This window comes from Hyperolius riggenbachi, chromosome 4 (genome assembly GCF_040937935.1).
Source record: "Hyperolius riggenbachi isolate aHypRig1 chromosome 4, aHypRig1.pri, whole genome shotgun sequence".
In the NCBI taxonomy this organism is placed as follows: domain Eukaryota; kingdom Metazoa; phylum Chordata; class Amphibia; order Anura; family Hyperoliidae; genus Hyperolius; species Hyperolius riggenbachi.
In genome coordinates this window covers 157,816,291-157,837,114 of record NC_090649.1, presented here as the reverse complement: position 1 = coordinate 157,837,114, position 20,824 = coordinate 157,816,291, and positions in this window count along the sequence as shown.

Below are 20,824 nucleotides of genomic sequence, written 5' to 3'. Positions count from 1 at the left end.
GACTTTGCGCGCATAAAACTTTGCGCGCGAGTTTTATTCCTGAAAACGGTGCTAACCTACTAGTGCAGAGGCTATCACGCCTAAACTACTTTAGGCGTGCTAAATAGGTTAGCACCGCTTTGTGAATCAAGCCCAATGGATTAATCCAGGTGCTGAAAATGATTAACAAGCTCCTTCTCTGGGTAATTACTTATTTTGAAGGCAAATCAGGAAGTGTGTAGTCAGTACGTACTCCATGAAGAGAGAACAAATTCTAGGCTCGCAAAAAAAAGTTAATCTTCAACTTTAGTTAACTCTGAAAATGTCAAAATTTGTATAGCACTCTTCAGAGCCGGGACACGGTCCTCCAGCACCCAAGGCTGAGACACCAAAGTGCGCCCCTCCATCCCTCCCCCCTAGCCGTCACACACTGATTGCTATTAGACTAAGAGGCGCCCCAGGGCCCCCAACCCCCACCAACACCTAATCTATACCTATCTGGCTTGCAGTCACTGCCATGTATTCCCTTTTCTTATTTCTCTATGCTTCAAGCACGATAGGGGAATGATAGCTGAGTGAGTTGTGCACCCCCTTCTACACTGCTCCCTGAGGCTGGAGCCTCTCTTGCCTCTGCCTTGGCCCAGCTCTGGCCAAACACTTTCATTCCAGCGCAGGACACTTGGGCAAAGCAGTGAGTAACTTCAGCGCAGTCGGAGCTGAAGTTACTTCTAAAACACTATAATTCGGCCCCCAGCAATTGCTGGAAGCCAAATTATTTCATTCCCCACCATCCATGGCGGCCTGGAGGGGAATAGTATTTAAAATCAATGGGAATTTGTGCAGGAGCAGGATAAGCCATACAGGCTGAATCCTGCACCCAAGTCTCCTGCGCCTATTACTCTTGTACGCGCCCCGGCACTCTTTCTTCTCATGCTGGACTCCAAGCGTTTGGGAGCTGTAGGCACTTTGCCCCCACTAAATAGGCCACTATGGAACTTTAAAGAGGAACTTTAACCCAGGATTGAGCTTCATGTCAATCAGTAGCCGATACCCCCTTCCCACAAGAAATCTTTACCTTTTCTCGAACAGATTATCAGGGACATCTGTATGGCTGATATTGTGGTGTAACTACTCCCATATTGTTATGTCAAGGCCATAGTCCTGACAGGTTGATGTCTGTGAACCTCGTTGCATTGTGGGAAATAACAGTTGTTTCCAACTGCTTAGCAAGCTCTCAGTAAGGGGTCACCACCTGCGATGCATTTCAGAAATTAACTTAGGGTGAGGAAAGATTTTGCAATGGGCAAACACTGACTAAATGAATATTGTAAAGTTATTTTATTCATCACCTTATTTTCACTACAGTTTCTATTCTTTACAAGGCCACTGTCACACATGATTATACAATTTAAAGTACACATGTATGCAAACATATGAGATGTACATGTGTCACAGAGTAAAATGCAGTGCATATGTATTTTTCCCTATTTAGCCATCTCTACAGTAGTTAGCATTAATTTGTCAGTGCAGACTAGGTTTTGGACTAGTTCAACTCCTCATTGTAAGGCTTGGTGGTGTATTCTCCACAGTCAGCATGCAACGCATGAGCTGGCGTGGAGGAGGTACACACACTAGCACCAGGAAACAGGCTATCCCTAGTATAGGGGAGGGGAGGACTGACTCCAAAAGGAGATTGTGGCGCACAGAGCCGGTGCAGATCCGACAGCCACAAACAATACTTTCGCTATAACGTCTCAGCGCAAAGTAGCGCTGAGCGCATAAACCAGGACTGAGGAGATCAGGACAGGTAGACAGAATGAACGCTTGCTAGCTAGCGGCTACTTAGCGACAGCAAGCGTCCAAAACCAGACAGACTGGAATGAGGCAGCCAATGCGATGCGGCGATGGCGTGCCTCACAAAGACAGGACAGGATAGTCAGAAAATAGCCGGATTAAGATAGATGAACGTAACACAGACAAACATACAATAAGTATGTTTACCTAGCGTATTACAATTGCAGCTATCAATGAAACTATTTGTAACGTCTGACTAACATATGTATATATCGGCAATGAACCGATATATGACATAAGCAGGAACGCTGACTAGGACTGGAGCAATACAGGGAACAGGACTCAGAAGGATTCGCTATCTCTTCGCAGAGATGAACGCAATCCACAAACGGTAACAGGACAGGATTCAGAAGGATTTGTTATCTCCTCGCAGAGATGAACGCAATCCACACACAGGACCAGGAGCAGGGTAACTAACTCAGCACGGGTGATCACGATACGCGCAACCACCAAAACGTGCTGGAAAGCTGACTAACTGCACACAGGATATAAACAGTTCGTGTACGTATACATCAGCGACACTGATGTATCCACGTAACACGAATACAAGGAAAATAATAAACGTGCTGGTATGCATATATATTGGCAATGAACCAATATATGATGCAAAGACCAGCAAAGTATCTTTAGAACAAGAAACACGATCGGGGGCTGAAGCAACAGCAAGACAGGCTTAAACTGAAGCTATGAAAAACCCGAGGAGTCCTGCAGGAAGCAGATCTTTATACTGAGGTCATCCAATGGGAGCAGACATGCAGATTCCCACACAGGTGAATGATAATCAGTCACAAGCTGACAGCAGGGAAAGGCAGACAAAGCTATGCAGCTTGCATGGAAAGAGATCAGAACTGCCTGAGCTGCAGCACTACTACTTCCAGCAATACCTGCTGCAGCAGCGATCATGACACTCATAGCTAATTCTCAGGAATGCCTTTATTTTCAAAAGCATTTTCTGGACAGCAGTGGTGTTTGACTTTTGTCTAACCGGATTAACCAAAAAACTCTTTAAGAAGAATGTAAAAGAATAGATTGAAAAAAAAAGTAAGGACATCCAAAGAGCACAGTAAATTGTAGTAAAATAATAATAAAAAATAAAAAAAACCTGAATTGCTAACAACTGTTAAGCATTTTTTTTCCTGTTGGACTCCAAAAACATAAGAGCTGCAGCCACTTTGGTCCCTCCGAACATTAATGCAGATCTGTGACTTTTTAAAAATGTAAAGAAAAAACTCATATCACCTTCATCCACTCGTTGACAGCACCGTGTGTGTATATCTTGCTGCTCCCACACTGCTCTTTTATTTAACATTTTTTACTTTTAATGAGCAGATTTGTGCCACAAGAAGGTCACAATCCCAAAACCACTTCCAAGGCAGGGCGGCGTGCACAAACTACGGCACTTTTTGATACATCCGTCCACAAGAGATCATCAGTCCTAAACATGCGCTGTAGGCCCTCTCGTACACGGAAGAATCGTAGCCGCAGTCACTCATCCACACAGGGCACAACTGGCTAATGCAGCATGTGGCGGGGGAAGGCTGACGTGACATGGCAGCAGGGGATGTAGCAGGCTGGAACCGGGGCAGAACTGCTGTAACAGCTCTGCCTCTTCCTTTGCATAATATTTACTACATTCTAGACAAAAAATTAACAGGCGCCATACACGGCAGAGCGGGGGAAGAAACATGAGGATGTCTGCAATGAACGTCATTACTAAAGGAACATACCTTTGTAGGGATTTTATATTTTAAGAGAACACTTCAGTTTTCCTTTAAGCATTGGAGAGTCTTTAACAAGGACTCCTTGCTGGTTAGGTACTGGTTCCAGCTAAGATTTGAATCCATCTTGAAGACAGTCAGCGATACATTGTTACTCTCTTCTTAGCCTGAGAAATGTTGTTTAAAGCAATACTGAAGCGACTGTGGGGGAAAAATGGAGAGACTATTGAGAGCGAAGTTTTTGGACCCTAGAGCCTTCCCGGTTCCCTCTCTGTGCCCTTGTTCCACCGCTGTCCCTTATTTTAATTTGGAAGCTTTCGGAAGCACTTTTGTCCCCGAGGGCTTCAGAAGACGGGCAGCTCTTTACTGCGCATGTACGAGTGTGCAGTACGGAGCGGCCCGTCTCCTGAAGCACTTTGATAAATGAGTGCTTCCAAAACCTTCCAACAGGGGTGACAGCGCTGGAACGAGGACATGAGAGAGGACTGGGACTTTTTTGCCGCAGTTGCTTCAGTATCACTTTAAAGTGAATGTGTTGTCTTTTTTAAAGGACTTCCAAGGCAAACTTAAAAATCTATTTTGTACTCACCTGGGGCTTCTTCCAGCCCCTCACAGCCATTTCAGTTCCTCGCCGCAGCTCCGGTCCTCTTCGATGTCCCCGCTGGTCGGCTGTAAGGATCACAACCCGCCGGCGGAGGTGGCTGATCTGCACCTGTGCGCATCCACGTCATCTGGCACTGACTGTGCAGTAGCTGTGTGCAGGCACAATATGCCTGAGATGACGTGGACGCACTGGCATGAGTGCCCGCACAGGCACAAAACAGCAGACTCCGCCATCATTCCGGGCAGCCAGCACAAAACAGCAGACTCCGCCATCATTCCGGGCAGCCAGCGGGGACACTGAAGAGGAACGGGGCTGCAGCGAGGGACTGAGACTGCTGCTCGGGGCTGGAAGAAGCCAGGTGAGTACAAAATAGATTTTGAAGTTCGCCTCTGAAGTTATTTTAAAGGGGAAAAATAACAATTTTATGGACGCATTTGAAGTATTCTAAATATTTAAAAATGTTTGCTCCACCTGTGTTTCTATGTGGGAATATTTTGTGTGGAAAAGAAAATGTACCTTTACTGTTATAGTAAACAAGTCTTATACGAGAGCAAAGTCCTCAGGCTTAATGACTGATACTAAACCCTGATGCAACTGAATGGTGCAGGTTTCCTCTCTGGGTGCTGATGCTTTATTTATTTGAATGAAGTGGCAAACAGTGTTGTAGCTACAGAGTCATGGGCCCGAGTGCCGTCACTGCATGTGTAATAATTGCATAATACAGACCACCAAAACTGCCTTTCCAAGGGAAGCCACTGTATGACAGACGTGTAAGTGGAGAAAAAGGAATGTTTAATAATACTAATTATTAATAAGACCATTATTCATAATATAATAAATACAGTGGGATGCGAAAGTTTGGGCAACCTTGTTAATCGTCATGATTTTCCTGTATAATTCGTTGGTTGTTACGATAAACAATGTCAGTTAAATATATCATATAGGAGACACACACAGTGACATTTGAGAAGTGAAATGAAGTTTATTGGATTTACACAAAGTGTGCAATACTTGTTTAAATAAAATTAGGCAGGTGCATACATTTGGGCAGTGTTGTCATTTTATTGATTCCAAAACCTTTAGAACTAATTATTGGAACTCAAATTGGCTTGGTAAGCTCAATGACCCCTGACCTACATACACATGTGAATCCAATTATGAGAAAGAGTATTTAAGGGGGTCAATTGTAAGTTTCCGCTCCTCTTTTAATGTTCTCTGAAGAGTAGCAACATGGGGTCTAAAAAAAACTCTCAAATGACCTGAAGACAAAGATTGTTCACCATCATGGTTTAGGGGAAGGATACAGAAAGCTGTCTCAGAGATTTCAGCTGTCTGTTCCCACAGTTAGGAACAATTTGAGGAAATGGAAGACCACAGGCTTAGTTAACCACTTCCCGACCGCCTAACACACAGAGGCGGCCGGGAAGTGGAGCCCTTAAGGACCGGCTCACCCACAGAGGCGGCGGTCCATTTAAGGGCATGGGCGGAGCGATCGCGTCATCCGTGACGCGATCCTCCGCCGGCGCCTGTCACCGCTCGCCCGCCGCAACATCCCGCCGGCTATACGGAAGCGCCGGCGGGATGTTAACCCCGCGATCGCCGCATACAAAGTGTATAATACACTTTGTAATGTTTACAAAGTGTATTATACAGGCTGCCTCCTGCCCTGGTGGTCCCAATGTCCGAGGGACCACCAGGGCAGGCTGCAGCCACCCTAGTCTGCACCAAGCACACTGATTTCAACCCCCCCCCCCTTCCCCAGATCACCCACAGCACCCCTCAGACCCCCCCCTGCCCACCCCCCAGACCCCTGTTTGCACCCAATCACCCCCCTAATCACCCATCAATCACTCCCTGTCACTATCTGTCAACGCTATTTTTTTTTATCTCCCCCCCTGCCCACTGCCCCCTCCTGATCACCCCCCACCCCTCAGATTCTCCCCAGACCCCCCCCCCCCCCAGACCCCCCCCCCTGTGTACTGTATGCATCTATTTCCCCCGATCACCTGTCAATCACCTGTTAATCACCTGTCAATCACCTGTCAATCACCTGTCAATCACCTGTCAATCACCCGTCAATCACCCGTCAATCACCCCCTGTCACTGCCACCCATCAATCAGCCCCTAACCTGCCCCTTGCGGGCAATCTGATCACCCACCCACACCAATAGATCGCCCGCAGATCCGACATCAGATCACCACCCAAACGCAGTGTTTACATCTATTCTCTCCTCTAAACACCCACTAATTACCCATCAATCACCCATCAATCACCCCCTATCACCACCTGTCACTGTTACCCATCAGATCAGACCCTAATCTGCCCCTTGCGGGCACCCAATCACCCGCCTACACGCTCAGATTGCCCTCAGACCCCCCCTTATCAATTCACCAGTGCAATATTTACATCTGTTCTTCCCTGTAATAACCCACTGATCACCTGTCAATCACCTGTCAATCACCCATCAATCACCCCCTGTCACTGCCACCCATCAATCACCCCCTGTCACTGCCACCCATCAATCAGCCCCTAACCTGCCCCTTGCGGGCAATCTGATCACCCACCCACACCAATAGATCGCCCGCAGATCCGACATCAGATCACCACCCAAACGCAGTGTTTACATTTATTCTCTCCTCTAAACACCCACTAATTACCCATCAATCACCCCCTATCACCACCTGTCACTGTTACCCATCAGATCAGACCCTAATCTGCCCCTTGCGGGCACCCAATCGCCCGCCTACACGCTCAGATTGCCCTCAGACCCCCCCTTATCAATTCGCCAGTGCATTAGTTACATCTGTTCTTCCCTGTAATAACCCACTGATCACCTGTCAATCACCTGTAAATCACCCATCAATCACCCCCTGTCACTGCCACCCATCAATCACCCCCTGGCACTGCCACCCATCAATCACCCCCTGTCACTGCCACTCATCAATCAGCCCCTAACCTGCTCCTTGCGGGCAATCTGATGACCCACCCACACCAATAGTTCGCCCGCAGATCCGACGTCAGATCACCTCCCAAGGGCAGTGTTTATATCTGTTCTCTACCCTAAACACCCACTAATTACCCATCAATCACCCCCTGTCACTGCTACCTATCAGATTAGACCCCTATCTGCCCCTAGGGCACTCAATCACCCGCCCACACCCTCAGAATGCCCTCAGGCCCCAGCCCTGATCACCTCACCAGTGCATTGCTTGCATCTATTCCCCCCTCTAATCACACCTTGAGACACCCGTCAATCACCTCCTGTCACCCCCTAGCACACCTACTCATCAGATCAGGCCCTAATTTGCCCTGTGTGGGCTCCTGATCACTCGGCCAAACCCTCAGATCCCCCTCAGACCCTGTTCCGATCACCTCCCCAGTGCATTTATTGCATCTATTTTCCCCTCTTACCACCCCCTGAGACACCCATCAATCACCTCCTGTCACCCCCCTAGCACTCCTATCCATCAGATCAGGCCCAATACAACCTGTCATCTAAAAGGCCACCCTGCATATGACCGGTTCCACAAAATTCGCCCCCTCATAGACCACCTGTCATCAAAATTTGCAGATGCTTATACCCCTGAACAGTCATTTTGAGACATTTGGTTTCCAGACTACTCACGGTTTTGGGCCCGTAAAATGCCAGGGCGGTATAGGAACCCCAGAAACGGACCCCATTTTAGAAAAAAGACACCCCAATGTATTCTGTTAGGTGTATGACGAGTTCATAGAAGATTTTATTTTTTGTCAAAAGTTAGCGGAAATTGATTTTTGTTTTTTTTTCACAAAGTGTCATTTTTCACTAACTTGTGACAAAAAATAAAATCTTCTATGAACTCGCCATACACCTAACGGAATACCTTGGGGTGTCTTCTTTCTAAAATGGGGTCACTTGTGGGGTTCCTATACTGCCCTGGCATTTTAGGGGCCCTAAACCGTGAGGAGTAGTCTAGAAAACAAATGCCTCAAAATGACCTGTGATTAGGACGTTGGGCCCCTTAGCGCACCTAGGCTGCAAAAAAGTGTCACATGTGGTATCGCCGTACTCAGGAGAAGTAGTATAATGTGTTTTGGGGTGTATTTTTACACATACCCATGCTGGGTGGGAGAAATCTCTCTGTAAATGGACAATTGTGTGTAAAAAAAATCAAACAATTGTCATTTACAGAGGTATTTTTCCCACCCAGCATGGGTATGTGTAAAAATACACCCCAAAACACATTATACTACATCTCCCGAGTACGGCGATACCACATGATTGGCACTTTTTTGCAGCCTAACTGCGCTAAGGGGCCCAAAGTCCAATGAGTACCTTTAGGATTTCACAGGTCATTTTTGTTTCAAGACTACTCCTCACGGTTTAGGGCCCCTAAAATGCCAGGGCAGTATAGGAACCCCACAAATGACCCCATTCTAGAAAGAAGACACCCAAACGTATTCCGTTAGGAGTATGGTGAGTTCATAGAAGATTTTATTTTTTGTCACAAGTTAGCGGAAAATGACACTTTGTGAAAAAAAACAATTAAAATCAATTTCCGCTAACTTGTGACAAAAAAATAAAAACTTCTATGAACTCACCATACTCCTAACGGAATACCTTGGGGTGTCTTCTTTCTAAAATGGGGTCATTAGTGGGGTTCCTATACTGCCCTGGCATTTTAGGGGCCCTAAACCGTGAGGAGTAGTCTTGAAACAAAAATGACCTGTGAAATCCTAAAGGTACTCATTGGACATTGGGCCCCTTAGCGCAGTTAGGCTGCAAAAAAGTGCCAATCATGTGGTATCGCCGTACTCGGGAGATGTAGTATAATGTGTTTTGGGGTGTATTTTTACACATACCCATGCTGGGTGGGAGAAATACCTCTGTAAATGACAATTTGTTAATTTTTTTTACACACAATTGTCCATTTACAGAGATCTTTCTCCCACTCAGCATGGGTATGTGTAAAAATACACCCCAAAACACATTGTACTACTTCTCCCAAGTACGGCGATACCACATGTGTGGCACTTTTTTGCACCCTAACTGCGCTAAAGGGCCCAAAGTCCAATGAGTACCTTTAGGATTTCACAGGTCATTTTGAGAAAAATACACCCCAAAACACATTATACTACTTCTCCTGAGTACGGCAATACCACATGTGTGGCACTTTTTTGCAGCCTAACTGCGCTAAGGGGTCCAAAGTCCAATGAGCACCTTTAGGCTTTACAGGGGTGCTTACAATTTAGCACCCCCCAAAATGTCAGGACAGTAAACACACCCCACAAATGACCCCATTTTGGAAAGTAGACCCTTCAAGGTATTCAGAGAGGGGCATGGTGAGTCCGTGGCAGATTTCATTTTTTTTTGTCGCAAGTTAGAAGAAATGAAAACTTTTTTTTTTTTTGGTCACAAAGTGTCATTTTCCGCTTACTTGTGACAAAAAATAATATCTTCTATGAACTCACTATGCCTCTCAGTGAATACTTTGGGATGTCTTCTTTCCAAAATGGGGTCATTTGGGGGGTATTTATACTATCCTGGAATTCTAGCCCCTCATGAAACATGACAGGGGGTCAGAAAAGTCAAAGATGCTTGAAAATGGGAAAATTCACTTTTTGCACCATAGTTTGTAAACGCTATAACTTTTACCCAAACCAATAAATATACACTGATTGGGTTTTTTTTTATCCAAAACATGTTTGTCCACATTTTTCGCGCTGCATGTATACAGAAATTTTACTTTATTTGAAAAATGTCAGCACAGAAAGTTAAAAAAATCATTTTTTTGCCAAAATTCATGTCTTTTTTGATGAATATAATAAAAAGTAAAAATCGCAGGAGCAATCAAATAGCACCAAAAGAAAGCTTTATTAGTGACAAGAAAAGGAGCCAAAATTCATTTAGGTGGTAGGTTGTATGAGCGAGCAATAAACCGTGAAAGCTGCAGTGGTCTGAATGGAAAAAAAGTGGCCGGTCCTTAAGGGGTAGAAAGCCCTAGGTCCTCAAGTGGTTAAAGTTATGGCTCAAAGTGGCAGACCAAGAAGAATCTTGGATAAACAACATCGACGAATGGTGAGAACAGTCAGAGTCAACCCACAGACCAGCACCAAAGATGTACAACATCATCTTGCTGCAGATGGAGTCACTGTCCATTGTTCAACCATTTGGCACACTTTACACAAGGAGATTCTGTATGCGAGAGTGATGCAGAGGAAGACTTTTCTCTGCCCACAGCATAAACAGAGCTGCTTGAGGTATGCTAAAGAACATTTGGACAAGCCAGCTTCATTTTGAAAAAAAGGTGCTGTGGACTGATGAAACTAAAATTGAGTTATTTTGGCATAATGCATAGAGGAAAAACAACACAGCATTCCAAGAACACCTGCTACCTACAGTAAAATGTGGTGGTGGTTCCATCATGCTGTGGGGCTGTGCGGCCAGTGCAGGGACTGGGAATCTTGTCAAAGTTGAGGGACGCATGGATTCCACTCAGTTTCAGCAGATTCTGGAGACCAATGTCCAGGAATCAGTGACAAAGCTGAAGTTGCCCCTGGTGCTGGGTCTTTCAACAAAGACAATGACCATAAACACTGCTCAAAATCCACTAAGACATGCATGCAGAGGAACAAGTATGACGTTCTGGAATGGCCATCTCAGTCCCCAGACCTGAATATCATTGAAAATCTGTGGCGTGAGTTTAAGAGAGCTGTCCATGCTCGGAAGCCATCAAACCTGAATGAACTAGAGATGTTTTGTAAAGAAGAATGGTCTACAATACCTTCAACCAGAATCCAGACTCTCATTGCAACCTACAGGACGCGTTTAGAGGCTGTAATTTCTGCAAAAGGAGGATCTACTAAATATTGATTCCATTTCTTTTCTGTGCTGACCAAATGTATGCACCTGCCTAATTTTGTTTAAACAATTATTGCACACTTTCTGTAAATCCAATAAACTTAATTTCACTTCTCAAATATCACTGTGTGTACCTCCTATATGATACATTTAACTGACATTTTTTATGGTAACAACCAACGATTTATACAGGAAAATCATGACGATTAACAAGGTTGCCCAAACTTTTGCATCCCACTGTAACCTATATATGCATATAGGTGACCATTACCATTACAGCACAAAAAAGGAACGAATGCAGCAGCTGAGAATCCCCCATGAGAAGATGGACTAGTCCAAAATCTGTCATATCTGTCACATTTTTACTGCCTATTGTGAGAGCAACACATTAAAAAAGTAATTTATAGTTTGTTTACTATTGGAGACATGTACTTCTTATATACATGTAGTTTAAATTGTACAATTTTTCATGATAGTGGTCCTTTAATGCCAAGGAAACAGCACATGTATGTTGTGCTATGAGAGGAACACACATTGCCAGGGTCAGGGACATACTCTCTAATCTTGGTAAATCAGTATATATTTACTAGCATATACTGTAGTTATTTGCTCAATATTCAACCCTATGGGGAAAATGTATGTAGACAAGTGTTCCCTGCCTCATCTGCCATGTGTCTCTAAGGGTAGGAACCCACTAGGGTGTTTTTGGCAGGGTTTTGGGATCGCCGACAATGGTCGCCAATTCCCAAAACGCTTTGAGAATGGAAGTGAGTGGGGGTGAACCCATTCGTGCGATTGCAATTAGGGGTAATCGCAGGACATGTGGCATTTTGAGCACATTTGCAAAGTATATAAGCACTGCATAAATCGCTTATCAAAGCGATTATGCAGCACTTCGGGAGAGGGCAAATTATTCGCTTTTTAAAAAACTTTATTATTCTTACCGGGTCTCTGTATTTCCTTAACCTCCTGAGCGATAATCCCGAGCTGAGCTCGGGGTATATCGCGCAGGAGGATTTCTCAGGCCCTGGTGGGCCGATTTGCATAATTTTTTTTTGTTACACGCAGCTAGCACTTTGCTAGCTGCGTGTAACTTCCGATCGCCGCCGCTCGCCGCCGATCCGCCGCCGCTCGCCGTGCCGCGCAGCCCCCCCTCCCCGACCCCTTGCGCAGCCTGGCCAATCAGGCCAGGCAGCGCTGAGGGGTGGATCGGGACTCCCTATGACGTCACGACGTCCAAGACGTCGGTGACGTCATCCCGCCCCGTCGCCATGGCGACCGGGGAAGCCCAGCAGGAAATCCCGTTCTGAACGGGATTTCCTGCTTACTCTGATCGCCGAAGGCGATCGGAGTGGGTGGGGGGATGCCGCTGCGCTGCGGCTATCATGTAGCGAGCCCTGGCCTCGCTACATGATTTAAAAAACAAAAAATTTTAAAAAAATAGTGCTGCGCCACCTCCTGGGCGATATAATTGTATCGCCCAGAGGGTTAATTTATCCGTAGCTCTGCCCCTAAAGGAAGAGGTCACAGGCGCTTCTCTGATTGGTCATAGAGAAGCATCTTCGACCTCTTCCTTTAGGGGGTGGGGCTACGGACTGAAGAAGGACGCCTGGTAAGTATAATAAAGTTTTATTTTTAAAAATGTGAATCGCAAATCTTAAGCGTTGTACAGTTTACTGTACAGCACTTCCAAGTGCCATAGGAATCGCGGCGATTTTAATGTGCTGCAGCGATTCCTAGTGGGTTCCAGGCCTCAGTGGCCCTGTCGGTTATTATGATATCAGTTTTGCCCTTGGAAGCAATCAATCAATAATCATTTAATTTCCTCTTCACAGATCGGTTTTAAAAGCATGTCTCTTATGACATTCTATACATTTTTATTTCATTTTTTGTGTGTAATTTCTAATTCTCAGTAAAGCCAGGCCCAGGTGTTTTGTTACCTTAAGTTCAAATTCAGGTTACATTAATTACACAAAAAATATGATACAACACATTTTTGCTTCAGGGTCGAAATACCAAGTGTAATTTTGCAGTGAGTCTCCTCACAGGTGAACTGTCTTCAACTTATCTCAGCACTTTTCCCATTCTAGCAGTAATCGCTGAAGAATTTGCCCCCAGCTGCTGCATGTTATTGTCCTGAGGTGGGCGAAGCAGACGGCACTATAGCTTTGTGGTGTAGCATGTTTTCAATAGATGTTTGTGTCATATCTAAAACTTATGTGTAATTGCAAAATAAATATAGTACATTTACTGGAAACAGCATGAAGATGCTATTTGTAGGAGATGGCTGCTGAATGAGATGACGGGCGTTGTAAGCGCTTGGGAAATATGTAGTGACACAGTCATATCACAGGACACGTTACAACCTGTTTCCTTGTGCAGGCTTCCCTTGTGGCAGTCTGCTCTATCATATGTCAACCATACACTCCTTACTGGGTAATAGGGCAGGCTTGAGGCCTTCACCCATAGATTTAGACAAGGACAATTTGTTGTGTATGTAATGCAAGGATAAATAAGCAAATGTTTGTTAAACCGAATTCCCTAAGCCACTATGGCATGTCAGAATGCTTCACCCTATAACCGGTACATGGGAGTATGTGAGTATGCAGGAGACCTCTGAGATATTTTTTCTCCTCTCTGAAACAGCAGGTCACTGGGACAGCTTATAGTAGTACCCCTATGGGGTACTTATCTCTTCCGACCCGGGGATCCAGCGAGTCACCTGCACCTGCGCAGTATAGCAGACCAGATCGGGCTCAGCGATTTCCGCCGAAGCCCGAGGGGAAGCTTGTACGGTGGCTGCGCAGGAGTGAGGCTTGGCAAATATTACCCGACTGTGCCTGCAACAAGCTTGCTGGCTGATTTTCAGGGGCTCAGCAAAGTGAAAGGAAGACCAGGTCTCTACCTGGATTTGTGCAATTATAGCAAAATATTAAATATTAAAGCAATAATGATAAAGGCCTCAGGCCGAAACGTTGTGTTTCTAGCTGCTATGGCACAATAAAAATTTTGCTATAATTGCACAAATCCAGGTAGAGACCCGGTCTTCCTTTCACTTTGCTGAGCTTCCTGTGCACCTTTTTTGGATCCAGGTGCTGATTGGTTTACTCCCTGGTGCTAACTTCACAGTTCTGCAGTAGAGCTGCTGGACTCTTTTTTCTGTTGTGATTTTCAGGGGCTAACAGCGCTGGATTCCCGAGTCTTACAGGGGAAGCCTTATTAGGATCCAGAGGCTTCCTGGTTCTTTTCTCTCTGTCTTTGTTCCCCTGCTTTCCCCTCAGTGAAATTATTGGATCAGCAGGGTTTGGTGGTACGAGGAAAACAAGTGGATCCACACTGAGCATGTGCGAGTCCAGGCTTGGGCATGCTCAGTACAGATGCGTCAGTCTTTGGAAGCATTAGGGGACATGAGTGCTTCTGAAGCCTCCCTAGGAGTCCCGAAGGTGCCAAATTTGAACGGGAGACAACAATGGAACAGGGGGACAAAGTGAGGACTGCGAAGGGTCTATGCGATTTAAAGCCTTCCCTCTAAATAGGTGCGTATCTAGCCTTTTTTTACAGCTTGCTTCAAGTTTGTTTGAATAAGTGAAATGTATGTACAGAGATAATGAATAAGTAGTAGTTGCTGCTTGTCTGTCTTATATTTTTGTGGCCTGTGGGTTTTATAATTCATATTTTCATATATCTCTGATGTGCACAGGAAGTCTTTCCTCAGGATTTGCCTTCCCATTCAAGTGTCAAATGTTCATGTATTTTCACAAATACGGTATTAAACTAGCATAGGTAATGGTTTGAGCTATTCTCGTTACATTTCATTGGTACAAGAAGTCTCATCAGAGAGTTATTGATCATTTACCATCCCTTTACTACTATTACTACCGTTAGGGTACTTTCACACTAACACGTTGAGTTGTAACAGACACTTTTTACACACTGTAACATGGAGCGATTAAAAGTCTAGGAACAGTTTACACCTCATCAGTTGCACTGCAATGCAGCAGATTCCATTGTTACAACTCAGAACATGCAGTGCATTGGTAAAAACACACAGAAGGTGAACATTGAAATACTTGCACATGTGCATTAATAAAGTTGCAAATATTTGGACTTGCTTCTTTGCGTGGCCTACATCACATGCAACTGCAAACGTTGCCTTCAGTAGCTTTGCACTGCGTTATGTGTACCTTTAAATGCAACGCAATTCAGTGCCCCAGTGTGACACTAACCTTACACTTGCCTTTAACCTCTCTTAAGCATAATATAAACTTTATCCCATTTAAAGTTTTTTTTTATTACTATCTAACAAGGGTCTTCAAGGCCAGAAGAGGTTCAGAATGTATTGTCTCTGTCATGTGGCTAACATCCTGATTTCTAAAAATGAGTGAAACTAATACCCTATTGTGCCACTAAACATCTGTGATATTTACATAGTCGGAAGGGCAGCAGTGCAGAGAGTCAGTAACCGCTACTGACTGAAACAGAAGCAACAGGGTAGCAAGTGGAGATATCTGAGGAACGAAGCTACAAAGAGACAAAGTAAAGGTACATATGTCATTCTGTTACAGTGTAGAACATGCAAATACCTCTTATTTCAAAATTCACTCCGAGTTTAAATGCACTTTAAGATCTGGCTTTTGAATCAGGCAAACTTATATTCTGCCAATTCTTAATCTATCTGCACTGGTTTTTTTACGGAGTAATTGTCATGCAGTGTACTGAGAGCACGTTTCCCTGTACACGAGTCAATCTGTGCTTGCTAGTCGCAGTGAAAGCTGATAAATTCCATTAGCTTAGTTGTCATGGGAGCAAATGTTTTATTTTCGAGTGGCCAAGATAAAGTGAGTCCATTAATTAGAAACTTGTCTACTCTTGCTGTGTTCTTCTAGGTTTCAGGAAAGAAAATCTTTCTTCTGTTTATTCTATAAACATGATTGTAACCATCTGATCTGATGTTAGTTATTAAAGGCAATGGGATCTCAAGCTAAAAAAACAACAAGAACAAGAACTCAACCAAAATACCAAAATAAGTGATACAATCAGTAGCGGACATAGCCAACAGCGGGCCCCTGTGCAGATTCAATGAACGGGGCACCATGCGAGTGGGCGTGGTCATAACAGATCATGGGTGGATCCAAACATTGTCAATAACGTAAAAGTTTATGAGCCTAGCTTGCATTCTGTAGACACTATTAATGTAGCACATATTTTCAACCTATTCATTATGTCTCTTATATGAGTGGCCCACAAGCAAGTATCACAGCTCCTCATCCAGCAGTGTCACACATGTTCCTAAGAAAATTAAAATTTGTAAAAATGTAAATGGTCTAAAACAATTAAACCCTACAAATACCATTACGGCAAAGTCTCCAGTATCTGGCACAGGTGGGAGCTGCCTGATGCCGGATATGTGTGCTTGCCAGTTGCTTCAAAATTAGCACTAACTTCCCCTCCATGCAGCAGAAGCAACTTACCAATCCTCTGGGCGCCATCTTCTACACTTCCTATAGCTCCCAGTGGCTTTCTGACGCCCTCTGGGTATGGCTCCCAGCGTGTCACCTGACCCACCTTGGGTCAGGTGACACACCAGGAGCTGTGCATGGAAGCCAGAAAGCTGGTGGGAGTTGCAGGATGCATAGAAGACAGAGGCTGCCATCTTCATTCTCTTATAAACAATGTTAGTTGCCTGACTTCTGTGCTGATGCTCTACCTGTAATACTTGGCCCGGCACAGGCATGCAGATCCGATTCTTTGACTCTAGTCTGACTCCACTGCATGCTTGTTGCAGGTGCGTGACTCAAACACAGTTAAAGCCTAAATCTCAGACTACTGGCATGGTTTATAAGGGAATGAAGATAGCAGCCTTCATGTTCCTCTGACTTCAAGTTCCTTTTAATGTGCTTCTTCTTTAGCCACTCTTTTGCCTACTTAGTGGTATGTTTTGGATCATTGTCATACTGGAATGACCATGACACATTGTCAGTGTTCTGGCTGAGGGACGGAGGTTATTATGTAAGATTTTACGATATGTGGTCATGTCTTGGCCACTCAATATGATGAAGTTATTTTGTACCCTTAGCAGGAAAACAGCCCTAAGGCAAAATGTTTCTACCTTGGTGTTTGACTGTGAGAATGATGTTCTTTGGGTTATACTTAACTGCTTGCCGACCGCGTCACGCCGACGGGCGTGGCCGCGGCGGCAGCCCCAGGACCAGCTAACGCCGATTGGCGTAAAGTCCTGGGGCAGCAGTTTGCAGGAGATCGCACGCATATCCTGCCTGGTGGGCGGAGCAAAGCTCCGCCTTCAGTCCCAGAGTGGCACTGTTACACGGCGAAACCGCCGTGTATTTACATGTACAGCGCTGCAATCTGCAGCAGCACTGTACTGGGGACAGCCGTGTGACACGGCTGACCTCCTGGGGGACAAGAGAGTGATCGGCTCTCATAGGCAGAAGCCTATGACAGCCGATCGCCGTGATTGGCTGGCTTTAAAGCTGCAGTGGCCAATTAAGCAGGAAATAGCTTGGTCACTAGGGGGGTTTAACACCATGGTCCTCAAGAGGTTAATAATTATCTTCTACCAAACACAGTTGTTTGAGCTGATGCCAAAAAAATGATTTGGTCTCATTTGACCACAGAACTTTCTCTGAATCCTTAATCTAGTCACTCTCAAACTAAAAAAGGGACACGTGTCTTCTTTAGCAGGGGTGCATTACAGGCACTGCAAGATTTTCAATTAATTACTGCATAGTTCATTACAAGTGGTGTTCTTGGTGACTGTTGTCCCAACTGCCGTCAGATCATTAACAAGCTCCCTCCATGTAGTTGTGGGCTAGTCCCTCACCTTTCTGGTGGTCATCCTCATCCTACCAGGCAAGTTCCCTGCATAGACCTCCAGACCAAGGGCAATTGATGGTCAATTACTATTTCTTCCATTTCCGAATAATCACACCAATAGTTGTCACCTTCTCACCAAGCTTCTTGCTAGCGGTCTTGTAGCTCATTCCAGCATTGTGCAGGTCTACAATCTTGTCCATGCCATCATTTTGACAGCCCGTTGGTCTTGTCCATGGTGATGAAGAGGTTGCAATGGAAAAAATTAATTCTGAGGACAGGTGTGCCTTATGCAAATAACAAATTGAAGTCAGGAGGAGACAAAATTTTGGGATATTAAACGAATAAAGATGAAAACGATGCACATTTCCCAGGATTACACACGGCCCAACAATGTACGCATTTGGTTGCTGTCTGGCCTTTAAAAAGAACCTGAGCTGGTTCAGAGGGAAGCCTCTAGATGCTAATAGTCGCTGTTGCCACTCGAGGACCCTCCAGCTGATCGGGGCCATGCTTCTCTCCTAGCATGAGCAAGGCTGCGCCTGTGCAGTAGTATGGAGCCTGATTGTGCATGAATGGCTCCGGCTTACTGCTCAAACGTGTCCGTGCTTGTGCAGGTGCAGTACAGCTGCGCTTGTGCTTGAAGAGTAGTGGGACCCCAATCAGATTACTGTCTAGTCCTTGTCTGTATTTTTTGGAGAGTCTGCTTTGTTCAAAAGGGAACAAGAGGATAGCAAGGGAAGCCTCACTAGGATCAGAAGGCTTCCCTCTTCTTAGGTAAGTATTTGATTTGGAACCTGAGTTTCGGCTTGGGTACACTTTAACATTAAATATATGCCAGTTTATACTAATGTGGTGTGGTCTAGGCAGCAGCACTTCCATGTAATATGGTGATACTTCACCTCATGGGAAAGCATGTGACAGCATGTCACAATACAACACATGAGATCAGGGCCGGATTTACCACTCAGGAGCCTGTAGGCACAGGTGTTCTTGCGCCCTAAACCCCACCCCATAACACAGGCCACACCTCCAAGTAAAAATATTCTAAATTCTAATCCATGAATCATCACTAACTTTCCTTAGGTTTTTACATGCTAATCGCTGTGTCATGTCACTAATTATGACATTAACCAGTGATTAGAGTGTAAGAGCCTATGGGCAGTTAGTGACATGACACATGGATTAGAGTTTAGAATATTTTTTTTAAGGATTAGGATGTAAAATGCTGGAGATCAGTGATATTAGGCAGGGATTAGACTGTACAATCATGAAAGTGATTAAGAGGCAGGGATAGAGGTCAGAGCAGTGAAAGATGAGGATTAAAGAGCAGTGAAGATGGGGGATGAGGAGGACAGAGCATTGAAGTTGGGGGATGAGGACAGACCAGTGACCAGTTGGGGATGAGAAGGAAAGAAAAGTGAAGTTGGGGATGGGGAGCACAGAGCAGCGAAGTTAAGGGATGGGGAGGACAAAGCAGGGAAACAGGAGGATGGGAAGGACAGAGCATGGGAACAGGAGGATGGGGAGGACAGATCATGGAAACAGGAGAATGGGGAGGACAGAACAGGGAAACAGGAGGATGGGGAGGACAGAACAGGGAAAGAGGAGGATGGGGAGGACAGTGCAGGGAAACAGGAGGATGTGGAGGACAGAGCAGGGAAACAGGAGGCTGGGGAGGACAGAGCAGTGAAACAGGAGGATGTGGAGGACAGAGCAGGGAAACAGGAGGATGGGGAGGACAGAGCAGCGAAACAGGAGGATGGGGAGGACAGAGCAGGGAAACAGGAGGATGTGGAGGACAGAGCAGGGAAACAGGAGGATGTGGGAGGACAGAGCAGGGAAACAGTAGGATGGGGAGGACAGAGCAGGGAAACAGGAGGATGGGGAGGACAAAGCAGGGAAACAGGAGGATGTGGAGGACAGAGCAGGGAAACAGGAGGCTAGGGAGGACAGAGCAGTGAAACAGGAGGATGTGGAGGACAGAGCAGGGAAACAGGAGGCTGGGGAGGACAGAGCAGTGAAACAGGAGGATGGGGAGGACAGAGCAGGGAAACAGGAGGATGTGGAGGACAGAGCAGGGAAACAGGAGGATGTGGAGGACAGAGCAGGGAAACAGTAGGATGGGGAGGACAGAGCAGGGAAACAGTAGGATGGGGAGGACAGAGCAGGGAAACAGGAGGATGGGGAGGACAGAGCAGGGAAACAGGAGGAATGGGAGGACAGAGCTGGGAAACAGTAGGATGTGGAGGACAGAGAAGGGAAACAGTAGGATGGGGAGGACAGAGAAGGGAAACAGGAGGATGGGGAGGACAGAGCAGGGAAACAGGAGGAATGGGAGGACAGAGCAGGGAAACAGGAGGAATGGGAGGACAGAGCAGGGAAACAGGAGGATGGGTAGAGACCAGTGAAGTAGGAGGATGAGGAACAGGGATCACCTTGATGTTGTAGCTGTACTGCTGCTCACTGACATCCCATCAAGAACCGCAGCTAAGCTGGTCTGTCCTCCTCTTACTGCTCCAGGAACTTGGCAGCGGTGCTATCGGCAGACTGTGACACTGCAGCATTGTCCGGCTTTCAGGAAGCAGCCAGTGTTCCCATGCTTCTTCAGCCTTTCCAGGTGTGGACCACAGAGACTGCCTGGCTACCTTTACTACAGCCATGCTGGTTAGCTGCTTTAGGAGAGGGGGCGGGGCGGACCTTTTTGCCTGCAGCCTACCTGTGATGTGCCGCTTGAATCATTCTCCTCTTTATCCCTGATTCCCTCTCCATCAGGCTCTGGGCGCACCAGCGCAGGCAGGCTATAGTCTGTGCGACTTACCAGTAAGTGATGCCCGCCTCGCCTTGGCCGCCCACCTACGTGGTTCCTCAAACTCCTGGCCAGCCCAGCGGGCAGCAGATGGACAATCGCGCTGTCCCCCGCCGCCTATGCACGCAGCTGTTGTTCACTCAAGTTGCAGCACTGCGTGCAGGCATGGAAACGGCGGTCGGTGGGT